Raw genomic sequence first — 23,554 nt, forward strand, 5'->3', positions numbered from 1 at the left:
AACTAACAACTATATCTCCCAGAAAACAATGTCTTCAGTTGCTAGGAAAGTGTACACCAACAAACATTATCCAATCTGCAGCCAATCAATAAGAAAAATTCGAAGCTATACAGGTTGAAGAGTAAACCTCCTGTTCAGCTACAAATCCAACTGGAACCATCGTCAGAGACAACCGCTAAAAAAAGGTGCCTATAATATGAAATGAACTGTTTTAAAATGAATTAATGCATTTTCTTAGTTTTAAGTATCAGTATGGCTTTATATTGAATTTAAGAATTTAATGTTAAAATAAATAACGTAATAAATTTGCAGTCAGTGTGATACCTTGAAAAAAATGCATTGAGCCGATAAAGAGCCTTATAGAACACATGTGTGGTTGTACAGTAGTTCAAGCAACATTACAATTAAAACGGAAGGCTATTTTTTAATGCCTACACCATTGCCATTAAAGACTGTACAGTATTTATCGAGAATACTCATGTCTTCAAGGCAATGTTATATTGTACCCCCTGAAAATACATTTTACTCTCTGTGTTAAAATAAAATTATTGTGTTAAGTTATTCCCAGACTCAAAACCTTATCTGGAGCACTGGATGCTGCTACATTAGTAGTATCTTACCCTAAACCAAAGCAGAACCATAGTGTTACTAGCAATGACAACAGTACAGTAATATATTTTGAAACAGAGGCCAGTGATGTCAAAGTGGTCATCACTGCCAATAAAACAGGCTTCCCCTTGTGTACTGGTTCAAAACATTATGCTACCATTGTTGTGTCAACATATGACATGACCAGCTGCCCTTTGGTAAGGGGATTAAATGTTGGTCATCATGAAAAGTATGCTTGAGAAAAGGGGTGCAGTTCAGTTATTCTTTTTTTGATGTGCTCAAGGGAGCACCTGTTCAACAGCCATTTGTCTTAAAAGATCCAGGAGAAATAGAAAGTTTTGGGAATGAATGAAGAAATGTTTTAGGGGCTGGTTTCGAGGATTATCAAGATCAAGCCAAGGGACAAAAGCATAATAAATATGTATACATAAATAAATCTCCACAGATAATCTGTAATTTCTATTGTAATGGTTACAATGGCACAATGAGATGCGTTTTCTATGTAATCACTTTGTTCCTTCACAAATATATCTCTGGCTGACAACAGTCTTGTAAGGATATCAGCAAGGTTGGTTGCTCTCTGTGCTGTCTCAGCCAAGACTATTGTTGAGAATAAATAATCAAAATGCAATTTATTCTGCTCTGTGAAGGTTCAACACCTCTCTCACTGATCTGTGACGACCATTATCATATTTACTGTCAGCATTACACACATAAGTGTGCGGATGATGCATCATGAGTATTTCATACTGATAAAGCCATCAATAATTCTTTTCTGGGACCTGTTCGCTTCCTCAAGCCCATGCAGGAATCTAGCAGAGAGGAATTGATAGAGTGTTAAAAACAGTTTGACTGGTTAGGGGTCGCTGTGAGTGACTGACTCCATAACCCCCCCTCCCAAAAAAGGAAAAAATAATTCCAGCCAGCATGTTCAGACTCGCCCCAGTTATCAGTGGACTTGAGTTTTGACTTCTGACATTTACTACCGTATCATCTAGATTTAATTCATTTTTACCATGATTAAATTGAAAAAATGAAATAAAAAAGGTATTTTTACTGCAGGATGGCTAACCAAGGTAAATTTGGTGGTATTATTTATTATGTTCAAGAGGTTTAACAAGGTTTGAAGTCTGTGGAAACTGCACTGCTTGTTTTTTCATCTATAGAGAATGATGGTTGTCAACCTTTTGCACAAACAGGCTTCTGGACAAAAATAATGCCATAAACCTTTTTAAACATTAAAAAGTAGTGTCATTTAGTGCTATTTTTTCCAAGTCCAGTGCAAAATATTGCTGCACCCAGCATTTACTTGCTCCTTTAAGGGATTGTAATTCACAAAATAATTCCATCAATAACCCAAATGTATTTTTATTTAAATAAAAAAAGACATCTGTTACTACACTTGGTTTAAAAACCTGCTTGATATCAAAGCTTTCAGATAGTGATGCACTTGCTTGTTCATTTCACCAATGGCTTCTTTCCTGTCAATAATCAATCAGATGCTACTGTAACCTAAAGTCGTAAAACATATCACGTTTTAAAAAGAACTTTGATGTAACGTGTTAATTTTTAAACTGCACAATGGAGACCTATGCAGCTAATGGAAGCGCAAAATAGATAAGATTTATACAACTGTTTTGTTAGCTACAATTACTTTAAGGAGGAGGGGTTGGTTTATTCGTTAACATTGTAGTCAGACACTGCTTGAGAAGTTCCACTATAAATAGTTTAAAACACAATATACAACTGGCTGGCTGTTCGGGGATGCTGCTAGCCACTTCAAAATACAATCACTTTTCATGCCTTTCATCGAGACCTAGGTTTCAAATACGACTCAGGTCACAAGTGAAATGAATTTGGTGATCTTAACTTAGCCCCTAGTGGTCCACATCACAAAACCATCACATCATTTAACACAGTTGGCAGCCTCTGCTAGAAAGGCCTTGCATTGAATGACAGGGGGTGTTCGGGTCTGCTTTGAGGAGCACTTGCAGTCCTTTATTTATTTATTTATTTATTTTGAGCTGCTGTAACGGTGAGGTTGAAATGTCATTTATAACAATTATAATGAAGATTTCTGAAATGTGTTTCATATAAACCGGTTATACTTGCTGCCATCTGTAGCAGTGTGATAGGGAATGCTCATCCAAGAAAGCTTTTGGAGAAAGGCAGTCTCTCTGGGCTAGCTAGCAGCCTGGCTATGTGAGAAATGGTTGCTGAGGGTCAGGGCAATACATTCCCCATCAGCTAATGGGCTTGCGCTACTGGTGAAGGTTGTTACCAGGATAAGTAGCTTTTTGATTTTTTCAAAGCAAGCAGCTTGGATTTCCTGGAAGTAAACCAAATACAACTGGGTATTTTGTCCTTTTTATTTGTATAGGAACCAGCTTACAGAGAGTGTTCCTGCTACAAAAACTTATTTTGTGTAACTGGATTACTTCAGCCTCACAAGATTACCTGAAAACTATATATTTATGATTTATTCTTTTTTGAATATACCTTGCTATGTCCTTTGTTGAAGTTTATTTTGTACAATAATGTTACTCATACAGTATGTTTAATGTAATCTGTTTATTTGGACAAAATAGAAACATAATGAAAAGATCATCTAAAGTGTACATCACTGCAGAGCCAATTGTTTTACAGAATGCTTTGGCATTTGACTTTTCAGTTAAATGCTATCCTTTCATTTGATATATTCTGCTTTGTAAAAGAGACCATAGAAAAAAAAGAATTACAGTAAAATCTTGTTTTAAAGTTGCAATGCTAAATGCCTATTATGATCATGAGGATGACTGTAAATTGCAGAATTACGATGGTAGAGTAACAACACTGGTTATCAGTTGGAGATTAGGATGCATATTAAAGCTGCTGCACTTGGTTTTAAAGAACCCATCTCTACTAGATCAGATGTATCTTACTTGCATTTTGCTACCCTGGTTTTCCATCTTTTGTGTATTCCTATACTCTAGTTAAGACTTCTAAGAGAGCCACTTAATTCCAGAATACTACTGGCTAATGATTCAGCATGGTCGAGTATATATTAATATATGCACAGTACTCCAAACTAGGAACAACCACTGGACATATTTGAGGGATGAGTGTTGGTTAGAACTCTTTTCCAGCATGCCTGCAGCCAGTTATGTGAAAACAAAAGCTCACTCCATATTGGATTGGATCCCAAACTTGTCCCAGCAAAAATACAGGGTCACGGTTCAAGGGTCCATGTAGGTTTGAGGAATAGAGGAAACACCTCTGGGCTGTCGTCCTATCAAACAATGCCTTAACAGCACAATGTGCCAGATACTTGTAGTACAGCAGCAAATGTATATAAAGACTACAGGCAGTTACATATTTCAGGTATTTTACTTTGGAATGCAAAAGGATATTCTATACACTACAACATATACATAAAAAATACTTTCCTTAATCCTTTTCCTCCCTAATAAAATGTATAGCACCACTGTCTGACAATGGACAGCACTGTGAATGCTATATGAACTTGATAGCATGGCCAGTTCATGCAACCACTCTGTGATCTTATAAAGCTACAGTATAAATGTTCTTTGCCAGTTACCTGGAGGAAACCATATGTATCATTTAATTTCACTTCCTCCCATCATATGTCAAAGCCCCAGAGAAGCCTGTGAAAATGGGACAGGCAGGATACAGATGAGAACAACCAACATCCTAGTTCTTGATTGAGGGGATCAGCAGCTTAGTGAAGTTTCATTTAGGTAGAGCTGCTTAGGACCATAAATCTTGCGATATCTTGCGAAAGGAATGCGTCGGTGAACTTCACTCTATCATCATTAAAACCAGTTCCCATCTTTAATAGACGGTTATCCTGGATTGGGGTCTTTTCCTCGTTTGGAACGTTGCTAACCAGGGCAATTGAAGGCAACCAAGTTTGCTACTGTGTCGGTTAGTAAATTATTTTATTTTGAAAAAACATATTTGTTCTTTGGGTTACCTCATTTGTATGTGAAGATGCAGTACATCATTATCTATTTACCTATATACCTAAGTACAGAGGCTCTGAACTGAAGTGCCCTTCACATACAAGAAACCTAGTTCCCCAGATTTCTGTTTTCTTTTTTAAGTTAAGAAATCCCAACGGGTTTTGTGTTTAGTACTTGATAAATGATTAAGAAGGGGGGTAAATATTGGATCACATCCATCTATTTCAAGCCCCTTATGCAAATTAATATCCAACTTTCTTAATAATTTTTTTATCCAGTTAGGACTGATGGACAATATGGAAGTTCTCACCTTGTGTGTAATAAAATCCTCTAATAGGATTCACAGCTTTCCAATGATCTGATTGAACACAGATATGCGGTACGGGATCAAGCAGCCGTGTTTTGTCCTTGAAATGTAGTCTGCAACTGAGTTTACTTTAACATGACACTCACTAAATCAAGCATTATATAACTACCATATATGGTTTGTCTTTGATTGAAACAGAGACAGCTTTTTCTCTGTGCGATCTTTGTGGATATTAAAAAGCTGAAGAAAATACCTACAAAGACATTTCACACTGCTGGCATTGTAACCAAAATTGGCAGTTTTGTACCAAGATTATTATTTCACTTTCTAATGGATACACACATAAATATAAGGCATTACCCCAGTAAATGTAGAATCCGTTGCTGTACTAAATACCTTTTGCACAAACACAAATGTGCTATTTTATGCTTTTATAATTATCAAGCTGCAGAGATCCATTATCTGATGCAGTCAAATATTCAATTGGATACAGTAGCACTATACCCTTCCTAAGAGACAACCTATTGTTCCTGGCAGTTTATTACATTTTTCCACAGTTCTTCTTGCACTTTCCATGATAACCAGAGACTTGTTTCTATATAGTGAATTTCTATATTCCAGTCTAATCGTCGACAGGTAGGCTTGCAAATTGTACCTCCATGTTTGAAAATACATCAGATACGCAACATAATTAATGTATTTTGAATGGTCTTGGGAATCACATTTGCGTAATCATTAGTCATATATGAGACATAAACTATAGGTTTAGTGACCTAGCACCATTTTCTGTCTAATGTATGCTGTATATGTAATTATAAATCATATATATTCCCATATAATTTACATATATTCTGCTCCCAAAAGCCTGAAACGACATCGTATTGGTATATAGAAATGAGCACCAGGCCTTGTTGGCTTAACAGTTTTACACTCTAACGTCAGCTGCAGTCACAGTTATCTCTCTTACCATTCTTGCCACTGTCAGTCTAAAATAAAGTTTGGGGATGAATCTGCTTCTGAAGCTCATGGAAAAAAGTAAACAAAGGAAAAAAGAGTGGACTGCCTTTATCCCAAATTATGTTTTTATGTTATGATAACATTTCACAGGAAACACCTACCCAGCTTTTACTTTCAATGAAATTATGTTATAATTTAATGGAACACCTTAATGGAATATGCGGCTGAAATAATAACAATACGTCTAACTAGCCTAATTGTTCCAAAATCACTGAAATGGAATTTTAAAACTGGTAGGGGTGTAGGTGGTGCAGTAACATGCAGCATCACAAAACTACCACACAGTCAATTCTTGAGAGAGGCCCAGAACTGAATGGCAGGCTGGGGTGGAGATGCACTCAGCAAAGTTGTTAGGGCTAGCTCTCACATACTTCAAGCAATGTACTTGGCTGTAGCCAGCACCGTTGTCCTTCATTATCATGAACACTAAAGTGCAATACTTAAAAGGACAGAGTAGCCTTAATAATATGGTTCACTCTGCTTCAAATTTGAAAGGCTTCCAGTGCAACATCTGAAGTTAGACTTCCTCTTCTCAATCCTTTATATGCTGTGATATCCAACACTGGTTTAAATAATGAATACATCACTGATTAAAAAGGGGTATTAAGTCTCTGTGATTTTATCAGTGCCTTTATAGAGCTTATTGGATGCTGCTATAGATGCAATCCCATCCAGCTCTTGCTGGAATCGGATCTAGAGCTGCGGTAATGGTATGAGTGGTAGGAGTAACAGACTCATTTCAGACTATTCATTTTGAAAGGCCAGCACTAGGTTAGAAAAGCATCAACATAATGGTTTCACTGAAATAAAGAGGTAGTTATTTGACCAATTAAAAGCTTTCAGTGGAAGTTTATTTTTCTCATTGAGCGTTCAAGTTTAAAGTACCTGTAATGGAATTGGGAGGTTAAAAAGTGGGTTTAATAGAAAGTGAAGGTGTGTTTAATAGAAAACGATTTTTTTTTCTTGTAGTGCACAGAGGACTTCTTATTTAAATTGTCAGTTTCTCCCAGATAAATAAGTTGCAGTAATTTGGTTTGCATTTAACATGTATGTATACACTAAAATAATAAGGTCTATGTGACATTATGCTTTAGCAAGAACACAGCAACGTACCAACTAAAATCCAAACAACACGGTGACATGTGAAATAATTGGTCACCAAAACACATGTACCTCTGTGATTTGCTTTTATTGAGAAAAAAATATTAAGTAAGCCTTCTAAAATAACATCCAAATATACTGTACTACTCAAGCAAGTAATACAATTCCCCATCTAATTTATGCAGATGATGATTGTGAAGTCTTTAAGTTGATACAAATCCAGCTGTTTTCTTGCTTCATAATGTTCCACTAGGATCATAATGCTGTTAATACTTGTAATCGTTGAATTCTATAAAGATTATCAATTGTTGTAATATTCTCTTCTGGGTTTCATTAAAAAGCACTTAAACTACTTTTAAATCTTCTAAATCTGCAATCTGCAAATAGGCCTCTGCATTACTTTCATTTGTATTGCTGAGTTTATTTCCCCCACCCCCATATTCTCTTTGCTTTAGCAGTGTTTTTATAGAAAGACGATAAAGTATGAAGTATAAAGCATACGACACAGAGCTTGTGCAATGCAGCTTCTCAGCATGGATTGAGCTGAAAGCTCTAAACTCAATGTACTTCCCAGACATAGGTTGCAAGTACACAGGTTTTAAACCCCACTTCAGAGCACTTCAATATCCAGTCCCCTAATGTGACACATTTCATCCAATGGCTTTTAATAACTGTATGACTGATGCTACGGGATATCTACTGGAGCAACTTTAGATCCCATCACATGAGCTGATATTGTGACAATTAAATGCCTGTCATTTATGTATTACCTTCTATGAGTCTGTCAACCCAATGACTTATGTCCATTCTCCAAGCCTCACACTGGGCTTGTTTTTTATTTTGTATTATTAAGTTTGCTTGATAACCCCTTCTGCTATGAGCCAAACTTGCTCTGGGAAAACTGCTCTGATACAATACATTCCATGTGATAACAAAGAAAGCAAGAGCTAAAAGGCTCTGTACTGAACTGTAAGAATAATGGCCACTCATACGGAAACAACTTATATTTCACAGATATAAATAGCAATATATATTACAGTTAGAGTCTGTTATTTCTCTTCAGTTGTTTTTATGTGTACACACATATGTTCATATATAAATTATATGCAGATTGGTTATGAAATTGGCCCGATAATATAACGATTTTATGTTTTAGTATATGTAACATATGTTGTTCTCCATATATGTTTTTTAAACTCCAGATATGTGTCTTTATACTTTAAATATATGTTGTGTTATATATATATATATATATATATATATATATATATATATATATATATATATATATATATATATATATATATATATATATATAAATGTGTATATATTTTTATATTCTAAATACATGTGTTTTTATAAAGAAAATATACCCCTTCATTTGGTGGATGTTTTATACAAATGACTACAAATGTTCATATACACACAATGTATATAACACATGCATATACTTACACACTGTAACCAGAATATAAAATGCAATATATAATTTCTATAATTTGTCCTTTACAGAAAAGACAACACAAGATATATAAACAGCAGTTAATAAAGACTGCGGTAAATGCTTTGAAAATATGTCCCAAAGTATTGTATAACTGATAGAAAATCTATTATTTGTTCAAGAGCTGTTCTCTGGTAAAATGTTACAATGAGATGATATGGGTGCTAAGGTAACTTTAAGTGTGTCTTGTGTAATTAAGCTATCTTGCATCTTATATGACCTGCATGTTTTATATACGCTTTGCAGGTAAAAAGCGGCTTTAAGCAGAAAGTGATTTTATACTATTTACAAAAATGTTTATAGTGTATGATAAAAAATATAAATTGATAATTTTGTGTATTATTATTTTTTTTTAATAAAGAAAAAATCTTATAATTCTTATTCTCGTTATTTTCATATTTTGAATCAGTGCATTAACTCACATTTTTGTATATAAATGTGTACAACACTTTTGTGAACATTTTTTACGTATTCCTTATTTAATCTATCTCTCTATATACACACACATTCATCTTTTTTCTGGCATACAAATTAGGTTGCATGATATCATTAATTTTGATCATGCATGTTCCTGTTTTGCTTATATTTAAAACACATTAAGAACACATGTACATTAATATATGGATATGTGATGCATATATGTAACATATAAAATGGTCTACATTGCATATATATGTATAATATATTGAAAATATGTGTTCTTTCCATATGGGCAGGGATGCTCTCCCTCTGTGGAGCAGAGTTATATTCTAACAACATCTCCCACAGGGGCAAGGCAGTTGAAAGTACTTATAATGATTATGATTAATGTCACCAGCTCTCAGTTCACTTTAATATTTTCTTTCTCTTTTTTTTCTTTTCGCCGTGTGTGAGAAGAGATCATTTTTCTCACAGAGTAATCCACTATGACAGTTCAATAGGCTCAGACATGCACAAGTCTATAATTAATCTGTACTGTTAATACTCTATTGAATGTCTATGGATTAGGCAAAACTGGTCGAATTGTATGGCAGAGAATGACTGCACAAGGCAAAGAGATATTGCTAGCTTGCTCCTCGAGGCTGCAAGTTAAATACGCTCCTTGTTTGCCATTTAAGAAAAAAAGCTGTTTTAGGTTGATCCAATCACGTATGTATCTTGTTATGTGTCTGAGCTCATTTCAGTACAGACATTCTTGCTTTCCTACAATTTTTTTTTCATCCCTGTTTCACTAAGAAGTGCAGCCTTTTTACCTGGAGATTACTAGAAGATTACAAGAACAGAGAAGGAGCTGTGCATCCTGTGTGGTGTTGAAGAGAGTGAACCAACAGAGCATGACATACCACACTGAAACAGTGTGCAACACAATTAAAAGTGCCTGTCTTTATTAGCTAAAGAGTTAGCCAAAGTTAAGTTTACCTGCTATTTGTCATAAATAACACAGTTCACATAGCCTTGGTTTAACCCTATGCTCCATCAACATTCTTTTTTGTACGTTTATCTTAATATCTTTTCAGTAAAGACCTGCTTTGTTGGGTTTGTAATTTTTGTTTTGTTTTCACAATGTGCTACACTGAGTTCATGTTTCATGCAATAAATGGCCCCACTATCACTGGGGAAAAGGTTGAGTGCCCTCATCTGGTCTTGTGTGGTCTCCCACCCAAGTACTAACATGGCCAACAGCTGCTTGGCTTTTGGGAGTTGATGCCTCTAAGGTGGTGTAATGGTGTTCAGATGGCTTAATGTCAAGGTAAAGTTGTTTTGTTTAGTGCTAACATATGATTGTTTTGTTTATGCCATGTAAAACAATAGATATTCTATACCAAGGATGTCCCTTCCAGTCTATGTTATGGCTCCAAGCTCCTTCTTCCAGGTTCATATTATCATGTTAGCAGAGTCTATAAAATAAATACATTTTGGTTTATTAATTCCTGTATCACAGTATAGCCTGTATACAATTATTAGTGTTTATCAAACAGTGGGAAAACGTGTCAATTACGTCTGGTCTCTCTTTATTTAAAAAACATGTACAATTGCCATCCATGTCTCCTGGTGATGTTACAGGGACATAAGCATTAATCTGATTGGCTGTAGATGGATGCTTGAGACAACTTGTGCCTAACATACAGTAAGCACCTGGAAGCCGCTGTGATCAGAGAGCTGAATGGGGAGAGAGCTCTTGAGTTATAATGCACAGTGTGTTTCCAATTATTTTATTGCAGAACACTGGTATAGCTTGTAACAATAGCCCTCATAGATTTTGTTTAGTCTGGTGTGACAATTTTACTGATTTTTTTATTTTATTTGTTAATCAGTTGAAGTATGGGTACTTGTACCAAACACCATTCTGGTTAGCAAATGCCCTTTTAAATTGGAAGGTTGTGGTTTCAGAGTACACAGCTGGGGATAGCTCAGATGTGAATAGGAAATGAGAACTCTTGGGTGGGCTGTCCAACAGGCAGGTAAATTGTACATCCTTCAAAGTAGGACCTGTAGTACACATTAAAATTAAAAACATCTGGGGTTTAGCTACCAATGGTGTAACATACAGCTTCACCACAGTGATTTCCCTTGATTTTATTTAATATCAAAACAGTTACTGTACAGTTACAGATACTGTAAACATTATACCCGTGAGTATTGGTATGTCAAAATATGAAAATGTTACCACTGTGACATTGTACAGAACCATTGCACTGTCATGCTAGTACTGGTAACAGTTAACAAATGCTTTACATTATTTCAATAAAACTAGAAAAGAACTCCTGACCCTAAATTGACCATATACCCACCATCTTTAAAATAATAATAATATATCTAAAATAAACCATAAATAAAGAGAGATGGGAAACAGTTCCATAGAGCAGAGGTGCACAATCTGGTCCTCCAGGTCCTGAGATCTGTTGGTCTATGTTCCACAGTAACCCTAAATTACTTTACACTACGTGTGTCAGCAGTGGTGTAGTCCTTCATCTTAAAGTACCCACATGACAATTAAAATATAGATTTTTTCCAAAACAAATTATACAAATTTTAGTTGTACATTGAACCTGAGGTAACATTTAAAAGGTAATGCATGCATCTCGCATGCAACTTTTAGGCTACCCCCCCTTGATCAGATTGGCGTTTTTTCAGCCAGACTTGGCTTCTTTTGAAAGCATCTAGTGGGTAAATGTTGTTTTTGGTGGTTTGGTTATTTTTTTTGTCTGTTTATATCTATTCCTTTCGATTATGAGGTTATCACCAGTGTAGAACTTCAGTCACCACGACGCCTAATGCATCCTCCCCCCGTCTTTTTTCTGGAACTTTGTATTCAATAAAATTCCAAATCACACAAAGGCTCAGTTATTTTTTATTCATCACCAATTTAAGAACTGCATCAGTACAATTAGAATTGGTTTTGAATTTCTTTTTAAAGACTATCTGCCAACAGTTCAGGACAATTTAATTTTACACCACATTCCGAATATCTTTTTTTTTTTTTTTTTTTCCCTGGACCTGTCGCCTTTGATCTCATCAGATAAAAAAAAAAAAAAAAAAAAAGCAGTGCTGGTACTGTAAATTGTGAAAGAAAAAAAAAAAAGCAGACACATAAATAAATAGTTTATAACATTATATACCAGTGGTTTTTTTTTTTATTATTATTTTCAATAAATGTGTATACACGTAACCTCCTTTTGCTCTGTCTAGCGGGTGAGACGTTGTTGTAAGTGACTCTGCAGCTGATGCATACTTCACACACCCAAGTCTCTGTAAGTCGACTTGGATAAAGGTGTCTGCTAAATAAACAAATAATAATAATAATAATAATAATAATAATAATAATAATAATAATAATAATAATTACATTGCAGATTGACATTGATGCTTTAGAGCCTGGAAATAAATCCTCACCATTCCTGTGAATCTTCGGCATGTATCTATCATGTATCTAGGCCATCTAAAGAATGCTTTTCATTGTGGAAATGAATGCTGAGGACCTACAGACATGCTATTACCAACCGTCTACTAAGATCCATTGCTCTGTGCCACGCATTGTTTTCTCTAGCATATGTGTAAACTGGTGAAGTGTATTTTGAGCCACCCTATAGTTGCACATGGCACGTGAATAGATTCCCAAAGTTCTGAAAATGTATAATTATTATTACTGTAAAGGGTATGCAATATCTTAATACTCATGGGTATAATAAAGCCATTTTCTAATGTGTTTATTGAAGATACAGGTTTTTATTTGCAGATGCAGTTTACAGTAATTGCAGAATGAGTTTTCAGAAGATATCAGAACATTTCTCTCTCTGATTGCTTTTGGGTCTGGGAATGATATTTAGAATGTTAGAATACTCAGCAGCACTTAAAACAAAATCAAATTAAATGTATTGTCTTCTCATCTTACTCTATTAGAGTGCTGCGTAAAACACTATCCAGCTAAAATTGCATACTATATCATGACTAATGTCATTAGATTTTTTTTCTCATTTTTAGCTACTGAAATTCATATTGATGCAAGTATGCACACTGTACAATATTACAGTAATTGTTTGTCCTGAGCACAGCATTTTAACTTCTATTTTAGAAACAAAAGTTGCATTGTAATTAAACTTACAGAAACAAAATATATGGTAATATACTGACAAAATGTTGTTTTCAGATTTGAATTTGGAAATATATAGTAAATATAGACTAGAGAGGAGGCTCAAAGTGGGAAACTATAGCCCCAGAGGAAAGAACTATAGTTACCAACAGGCAACTATAATGCCCGTAGCAACAGGTAACAAATTTTTTCCTGAGGGGCCTTTGGTTTCCCACTATGAACCGAGGTCTGCAGTCAAGTAAATTACAATAATTAATAAAGCCAGATGCAGGTTTGTCCGGCATTTTTCTTTGTTGTGTGTGGAGAGGAGGACGGAGGGAGAAAAAAACTATTGACCGAAAACACATCACGAGGCAATAGTCATTTGGTTTTAACCAATCACATGCCAGAATTTCTAAGGACTGGTATATATTGGGAGTGGGCACCAATATCTATATTTTGATATGATATTGATATTGTTAATAATTTGCATATTTTGATATCATGGGATCAAAAAAGAAATCACCTATGCTCACAGAGACATATTTTTTTTTATTTCTAATACTGCTAAAATACAAACACTATACACCCCGTCCCTGTGCATATTATGTTTTGTATTTTGTATTTATTGTGTTATTTGAAAATGTATTGTTTATGTGTGTAAAAACGCATCATTTTATTGTTAACTGTCTTGTAGGATGGATGGGGTTAGACTTCCCCATCCATGCTAACCCCCATGCAGAATGTGACCGTCTCCATATTGATTGATTAATTTATTATTAATTTGGAGATGGCCACATGTATATAAACCCACAGCTTTGGCTGATCGGGGTAGAGTGCGTTCAGAGTGGAGAACGGGAGAGACGCGAGTGAAACAGAAACTAAAAACATAACAATTGCTACTCGTGCTGGATTTGGACCAGCACAATACTTGTTTGTTCAGTGTTTGTTTGCTGTATTGTCTGTTTCTTTTGGCCAACATGCCATTTGGTTTTGCATCAGTGTTTTGTTCTGTTTAAATCTTTTATTATAGTTAATAAATACATGCAGGAGCGTGTTTCACACCCCAGTCTGCTGTTATATTGATCCTCTTCCTGGCCTGTGACGTCACACCACAAGGTCAACCTATCACACAGTATAATCAGGTTTATTTTATAATAACACAGCAAACCATATACATACCGATCATTGTTAGTCTCGGAGGCAAACACCACACATTAAAGTATTACCATTTTATTCCATTGATTGTTTTTTTTTTCTTTTTCTAAGAACCCGATTAGCGGATGCATTTCAAACATTTAACAGCTACAAATCAAGAAAAACAACAAATACACAATCTGTACCCTCTCTCCGCTCATTTATGATTGGACTGCCGCAGAGAAAATGCAGATCTTCTATTGGTTGATTTTATTATATATATATATATATATATATATATATATATATATATATATATATATATATATATATATATATATATATATATATATATATATATATATATATATATATAATTTATAATTATAGTTGAACTTTTGTCTTAATACTTCTTTCGTTATTCTTATTCAAACTGTTGTCATGTAACAGTAAAAATAAATAAATAATAAAAAGAAAAAAGAAAACATGCCCAATTAAAAAGTGAGGTGTTGGAAAGCCATCAGCTAATTAAAATAAGAGTCTGCAAAGGCCATGCAATCTAAGAATAATAAAATTCAACTCTCATTTTTTTCACTTCAGCTTCTTCATGTTCATAAAACTTTAAAAAGAGAAACATCTGTGTCCAAATTGGGAGCTGAAAATTCAATTGAGTTTCTTAAGTGTAGTATATTGTGGACCGTAATGTGCCTGATTCCTCGTCCATTGTAGATGCCTTTCATATCAAAAGGGTTGCAAAACATAGATAAAGCTATGTAATTCAAGAAGAAGGTCTGCTGACAGAAGCTATCTACGACAGAAGTTGTTTCACTATAACAGAACTGTCATTGCAGAACTGAACATTTTTAAATGAAATGAACTTGCCCACTTGACCAATTTTGCAAAATGTAAGGTATTACTTTTTTCAACTTTGCATACACTTTTTTTTTTTTTTTTATGTGTGCACTGTCTTTAAACAATATATTTAAATATTGATCACATCCCATACTTGACACTGCAGATAGCACTATGGATAAAAATATAAAAGATAAAAATGGAAACAAATTAGGATACATCTTTGTGACAGAAATAAAATGAGTTCTGGTGTTAAATCTTCTTCCTGACCTGTGAGGGTGCTAAAGAACGGGAGGAGAAGTATCTGGAAGGGCTGGCCTGACAGTTTGTTTCCGAGACCGGGAAGTGGGTCAGCCTGGAAAGAAGCGAGACTCTGTTGTAAGACCGTATTGACCTGAAAGGTAAACGAGGGGCAGCTGCAAGTAATAAGGCGGCTGCAACCGTTTACCTAGATGTCAGGCGGGATTACATATAGGGGCCAGGGTAAGGCTGATCTTTTCCTTCGCTCCTCCGGAGCTGTCGGCAGGGTCAGCACAATCTGGAGCACCATTACTCTCCACGCATCCAGGACTGGTGACCGCGTCGTGTGTTTTTGTTTGGGACTGTGCCCAGTTTTTGTTATCCCCGCACTTTACACATTGTTGTGTATAGCCAGGGATTTATTATTTAATGGTCACCAGACCTGGATTACCAATTAAAGCACCATGTTCACTGAAATACCGTTTTCTGTTCATCACTCCTGCACCGTATCACCGCTACACCTGTTCCCCTTACCAACCATTTTGCCACAATCGTATAGATCCTTGCCCTTTGCTTTTGCAATTTCCTGTAATACAGTGTGTATGTACAGGAAGCCAAACCCCAAACTGTACTGAATTGGGATTAGGGTTGGTGGGACAATCATAATTTATCCATCTGGAGTGCCCAGTACACTGGACAGAATCACAAAAACATCACTGGAGTTTAGAAGTGTGCTCCTTCCAGTGTGTTAAATAACTGAGTTGTATATTTTTATTTCATATTGGCAGTGGCGGTCCTTTCATATTAATATAAGTAAAATCATTACTTTTAATTTGCTTTTATAAAAAAGCATTCCGGCACTATCACTCTCTTTCTTAGCAGTCAGGCTTTTAATTACTGGTAATTATCATTTACATAAAGCTTTTTAACAAATAATGCCTGAAGCGCTTGTAATAATAATACAGGGAAATTATGGAAAGCAGATTGAAAATGAGCAAAAAAGCAAGGGAAAGGAGAGAGCTTCCCGATACATCAGATAAATAGTCATACTTAGATAATAAAGATGCCCGTCAATGAATATTCCACCTGTGTGGAATGTCAGGGTCCTTGTAAATACAAAAACATGATCTGAAAATATCAAGGGATGTAATTAAACTCTGTGTGGAAGGGAACACTGGAATGCATAGCTAATTACAAGTATACTTACTTGAACAGTTATTAGCATGCTGAATTGATTTTATTCCATGTTAGTGTCTTAACTACCATTTACTGAAAAGTATACTTTGAGATAGACGACATTGTGTATTCGGGAACTGAATTATTGATAATTATTGATAAACACAGCAAAACCCACTTTCTGTGAACCACCTCTATCAGCATTTTCTACCAGTAAACACTGGTTGGCATAAACTGGCCTACAGCAGCAATCAACAAACATTATATACCGATATGTAACGCAGTGAAGTGTTATCCAGAAACAGCAAACCAAAAAAATGTCTTTGGAAATAATTCCATAATTATGTTGTAGGTACTAAAGAGTTCCTTGCTTTTACAAGGAATAACCCCTGAACAAATAGAATCATTATATATTTGACCAGACTTGTTTTTGAAAAACAAAACATATTGAACAGGCCAAAAATAATAACAATCCAACTAACCAGTGATATGTTGCACTGCCCTCGTTAAGGAAGGACCATTAGTCAGTGGGATGTACTGATGAGTGATTTATGAACCACAGACTAGCACTAGTAGACTGTCTACCTGATCTGAATATTTATTTACTGTCAAGGCTTCAAACAAGTGGCCCTCAGTTCAAAAATAACGACTGTGTAATGAATTGCTAGAGATCAACTGAGTACCATTTAAAAGGCAATGTCGTTTATTTTTACATTGGGGAGACATTTGGATCAATTTACTTAGCTTTTACAACCATGCCAAATCTGCAGCCCTCTGTCTCTGTCCCCAAAAACATGTTGGAAATGATTAATCAAACCTTGTTTCCCCTTAGTGATTGTTCTTCCAGTGATCCACACTACTCAAAGGTTTTAATGTGTTTTTTTTTTTTTTTTTTTTCTTTTGAACAAACATAAATTGTATTAAAACAAACATATCCACTTCCACAACTCGTTTCAATTCAACAAGTCTTCGTCAGGTGGTGAACATTATATACTGGGAGTTCCAAAACTGGAAGTTACATTGTTTTGTTTTTATGAGTGCAGGTTTTACCTCATTGCAAATAATTAAATCTCATACAGTAAATCTTACCCTTCGTGTAATCAAGGGTATTTGAATTTAATGCAATGGCCATTCAACATTGGTTCATTATGATGTGAAGGAATTCTGAAGTGACACATTTGTTTGGGATTACAGAGGAGTTGTTAAGCTTCTTTTGTATATAAACATGAAAGATTAAAAGGCAAACTGGTACAGTTTTCTCTTTCATTCATCATATCCTGGTGTCATTTTTAAAACTCATCAATTTAAAGTACCCCTGTGACCTTAATAAACTCTCAAACATGTTATCTCCTAAGTACATCTGCAACACTCTGCCCGTAGTGGATGTAAGAAATATATCACTAAAAAAAAACATCACTTAAACATTACCCAACTTTGTTGCACTAAGACACAGTTAGATGTTTGTTCTGCGTTGTTTCTTGCAATTATTATTCCTCACTGAATATTTGCCATAATAGGGCCCTAAGGAGCTTTACTAACACTAGTTATATTTATTATTAGGTGTGTACATTTACTTTATGTAGATAATGTTTGTCTTATTTGACTTGGATTCGTGTTCTCTCTAGATCACTTAATTCCACACAGGGCTATTCAGATTTGGTATTAATATTCAGTTTTAACAATGCATTTGCCCAAGTACCCCAAATGCTTGTTTTTATGACAATACCAATTCCTTGCTCCATGTATGTAGCTTTGAGTACCATTGCTCTCATTCTCAATGAACCACTCATCTCTTCACAATCCAAGGCATAAGCGCAGAAAGATAATCCACCATGTATTCATATTTAATTGTCAGTCTGTGAGGATGCTTTTTAATTTTTCTGATTTTATTGCTGGAACTGTTGGACCAGTCTACTTAAAAAACAAACTTTCATATATCGAGCTATTTAACGTTTCTCACAGCCCACAGCACAATACTTTGGTTGCACTTTTGCTGAAACCTTATTTACCCCTTTTAAAATATTCTGACGACTAATTTGGCAATAGCATAGCACATTGTTTATTTATTGGTTTTAAACCATTTTGTAAAATAAATAAATAAATAAATAGATAAATAATGAGTATCTCCATAATGTGTATCTTTTAGTAAACCTACATAAGTTAGATTGCAGTTCACTTTTTCAGTGCCCTCCTGGACCACTTCCAATCAGAAAACATGAGCTCCATTGTCAACAATAAAGCCCTCTAGGCAACATAAAGGGCCTGCTAGGGACAAAACTCAGGCGAGGGAGAAAATTTCCATAGCAACGTTGTTTTTTAGGTGAAAGACACAATTGTATCCCACCACTAATTGATTAATAAACATGGCCTAAAATTATTAAATATCACAGTGCAGTTGTGAACAATATATGGTAGTTTGTATGTTGCACTTAGAATTGATTGTTTATAGGGACGTTATATCAAATTGTTTAAGCAACATCAAAATAAATAAATACAGTTGGATTATTATTCTCCAAAAATTAACCACTTCCTAAACAATGTGTGATCAATGCTTGACAAATCAAAAGTGGCAAAACAAATTTTAATAACAGCATATTATTGTAAACATTAACAACATCTTTAGCAAATTATGCCATTACCAGCAATGACAATACAATGGCTTTGGAACAAATGTTGCAGAGTCATCCAGATACTGTACTGCAATATTTTACCAATTTGTATTAATTCCTACCATATATATATATATATATATATATATATTATATATATATATATATATAAAAATGGGAATTTTTTTCTATCACGGTACCAATCTGCCAATAATGTATGCCATTGTAATATTGACACTGTAGTGCCACTGGATTGCTATTGGTTTTAAATACTTTTATTGGTTTTAAATTATTTTAAATACCCATTTTATAAAATACTGTACTTCACATTCTGTCCTATTTCGAAATGATGCTGCTTGAATGACTACGCTTCATAAATATGTTCATATACAGTACATTGTGTTTCAGAAAACATACAGCTGCTGTTCTTTTTTTAAACAGAATATAACGCAGGGTCCCTTAATGATCTAAATAGATTTAAGTTGGAGAGGTCTCCATCAAACGATAGTGTTTTTTTTTTGTTTGTTTTGTTTTTAAAGAAACTAACTTTGGATTTCAGATTATTTTAGTTAATTATTTTCTTAATTGTTTGAAAAATCAATATTACGACCTTAATTGGAATTGCCCTTGGCTGCCCTGCTTGTTATCTCTGGCAGGTATGAAGATTCTAATTACTGGCAATCGTCCACTTTACAATCAAATGCATGTTAAAGCCCTTTTATTGACAGCCAATCATCTAGGAGCTCTATGGGGCTGGTATTAAGCACCAAACAGCAGTCAGTTACAGTATAATATGGTGCATATCTTTTAATGACTAATGTGTTTGTAACTATAACATTTTAATCAATACTGTTATAGTTTTCTGAAGAGGAAATGGGTGCTCATAGCCTATCCTGATTTGTGATTTAAGAGTTGAATCTTTACACAAATAAAAAAAAAAAAAAGTTTTTACACATATTAAAAAAAAATAAAGTTTTTACAAGTAATGTTAGATACAAACAAATTAGATATACTGATCTATCACTTTTTGTATTTTATTTAATGAGACTAAGACCAATACATGACCCTATAGGACATTAGAGACTTAGGGTGATGGTATTTAGATCCACTGCAGATAAGATCAGTAAAATATACCTCTAAGCTACTTTTAATGTATTTGTACATTAATGAATACTTTATCTATTTTGTTTTTGGTGTGTTTTCTCAAAACATCAGATTAAAGAAATACATGGATCTAACAATCAATGTTTTATCCATACCATTTCAATACTATGTTTACCTAGAGACTTGAAAACATTTCAATCTTCCCCTTTATTCGCCAGCGTTCAGTGGTGCTGGAGTGTATTACATATAATAATGACACCTATAAGACTTATTGAAACAAAATGTGTTTATTAAAAGATGTATCATTCTCAAATCCACATGTATGCATTGTTTAAAGCATATCACCACTCTAAATACCTTGTATTCCCATTCATGTAATGTAATATTTCACAAAGGGGTATAATAAGAACCCCTTTGCTCACATGAGAATTAGATGAAGGATGTCATAACATGTGGAAATTGTATTATTGCGCAGGTAAATTGATGTTTTTGGGGGTTTTTTTGTTTGTTTTTTGTGTGTGGTTCCCACATAAGTCTTCAGCCAGAATTATCGGTAGACCAGGAGCCCACATCACATAATGGCCACCCTATGCAAATAGGTATAGTTTACATTTCTGAAGATCGATTGCTGTTAAATAACTATGATATGTTTGTGAAAAGTGTGTTTTTTGATTGTTAAAGTACCTTATGAAACTCCACAAGCTCCGTGATAACGAATCATTCTACTGTGGAATGTGTAATTACCTAACCGTAGAAGAACATTCCGTTTCAGTCTGAAAAATCCATGGACACTGAAAGTTAATAGAGCACAGTAAGTGTTGTGTAAGTTCAGAATTCAGAGGAAGTATATTAAAGAGGCCCTGTACTGTTGCTGTCTGAGTCATGCCTGGTTTTGAGTAAAATGCATTATTTTGGGTCTTGTTTGGCAATAGCTTAATAAGTAATGAAGACCACCCACAATTTTAATCTGGATTAGATCCCATTTATTTATGGAAAATCTCGAAGCATAATTATTTTTAACTGTCAAAATGAATATATTTGATGTGTAGAGTACTGCAAAATACTCTTTGTCAAGTGAACCTAGTCGTAGAGTTTGTTTTATTAAATCATTTATAAAAAATACATATTTGAAGCAGTCTAGTAAAAATACAGTCTCATAACATTCTAGGATTTGAAGCTCTGCTCAATCTCATTAGGGTGAATTTTCAGCAGAAATTAGCTTTAAATTGATATATACTAAACATTTCATCCTATTAAAAATAACTATTAAACAATTAAGTATTTCAAGACTTTAAACAAGGCCTGTTTTTCTGAATAAACTAGAAAAGGAAGAGCAGTCTGTAACAGTTTCAATAACACATCAAACTGATTTAATTGTTTAAATAACTCAATAGTTAAACATTTGTGAAGAGGGCCCTTCAATACCAGTGCATTGGTTTGCGCCAGACTGTATGTGGATTTACAATATGTAATGTTCCATGTTGTGAATCTCGTTGGGGTGATTTCCATGGGAAAAGAAAAATAAGTCTCATCTTTTTCACACTCTGTTTTGACAGTACTTTCAGGTTTTGTGCTTCCTTGTAGTTTTATTTTAGCCAGATAAACTCCAAATGCAAATAACCTAATTAATATTAAGATATGGAAAGGTATATTTAAATGTTTGTCTCTGAGTTCGAAATTTGGCCTTGCGTGACTTACTGATATCATACAACTTTTTTAAACTGGGTTTCCACAAAGTGTTTAGGCTGTGTTAAAATACTCAAATTGAAGCCTGCCTCATTTGTTCACCAAACCCTCCCCTGTATAACAAGTTTTGTTGTCTTGTATGATTTGCAATGTCTTTAGAGCTCTGTTAAACATATAACCACACAAATATTTGTAATATTTTAAGGCAGAGGTGTGGCAGACAAAAAGTAATATTAATATTGATGATTACTGGGATATTCTTATATCGATTTCAAAACTGCTGATAGTGGATGAAAATAATCACGCTACAAAATACTACTACGACTGCAACTACTATGGCTACTACTAGTACTACTACTACTATTGGACTTTTAAATAGGACTACTACTACTATTACTACTAGTACTACTATTAATAATAATAATAATAATAATAATAATAATAATAATAATAATAATAATAATAATAATAATAATAATAATAATAATAATACCTGAATCCGAATTCCACAGGGACAGTACAAGGCTCTCGCCAGTAGAATGTGGTTACATATTATTTTGTTGTTATATTGGGGTTATGTCTTGCAGCAAGCTAATGTTAAGACCGTCTTTTTTTAACAAACATGTTTTTGTTATTTAAAACAAAGCATCCTCAATGAATTAGGTTTAAGAGATTTGCCTTCAGCAGTAGGTGGACGCTCAAGCCTGGTGGTGTCAGTAGCCTGCAGTCATAATAAAGCCACTGGCAACCAATGCCATGCTAATTCGATACAGAGGGGTACAAATGCGACTTTTTTTGTCCTAGGTAGGTACCCATGACATATGCTACATAAGGCTAATGTAAAATGTATTGCATCTTATAGTTAAGCTTCAAACAATCAGCTATCTGATCATAAAACACGAAGATAACGTGGGAAACCAAAATCGTTTTGCCCGCTGCAGTCGATATGGTGAGAATAATGTATGGGAAAACTGAGACTAACAAACTCAGCGCCATACCCCTCTCCTACAACACTTTGAAGCAAAAGATTGATAACAACAAAGCAAGAAAACGTGCTGGTAGAACATCTGAAAAACACAGATGCTATTGCACTTCAAGGTGATTTGAGCACTGAGGGGTGTGATGCACAATTCTTAGCTGTTGTGTGATACTTAAGGGAGAGTGAAATTCTTGAAAACATTCTGCATGATCTACAGAGAGCAACTGGTAGCTAAAGATTAAAGTGCAGAGCTAGGTGAAGTCTTGCAGTAGGCCACATCCATTGTGAACTACATCAAGCCTGACCCTCTTCGCAGACACAGGGTCCGATCACATGTTGTTCCACATTGAAGTTCGTTGACTCCCAAGATAAAGGGTATTAGAATGATTTTGTGAACTGAGAAGAGCTGCTTGCCTCTGTAATGGACTGCAAAAAAAGAGAATTTGTCAGGGCCGGCGTCAGGGGTCGGGGGTGGAAAGGATGCGACTGCACCCAGGCCCAGCCTCTGTTTGGGCCTGTACCAAAGACATTCTAGAATATCTTTGCCTGTACCAATTTATTTATTTATTTTCTCTCAGTCCATTATCAAAAACCAAAAACCAAAAACTGTTTTCCCAGTTATTCAAAAATATACCGTGGCAAAGTTGATCTGTCAGTCAAAACACTTATCAAACCAGAGCTACAACAGTGTCGATTAAAAAACAACAGACTGTTCCATTTACGGG

This window comes from Polyodon spathula, chromosome 17 (genome assembly GCF_017654505.1).
Source record: "Polyodon spathula isolate WHYD16114869_AA chromosome 17, ASM1765450v1, whole genome shotgun sequence".
Classification (NCBI taxonomy): Eukaryota; Metazoa; Chordata; class Actinopteri; order Acipenseriformes; family Polyodontidae; genus Polyodon; species Polyodon spathula.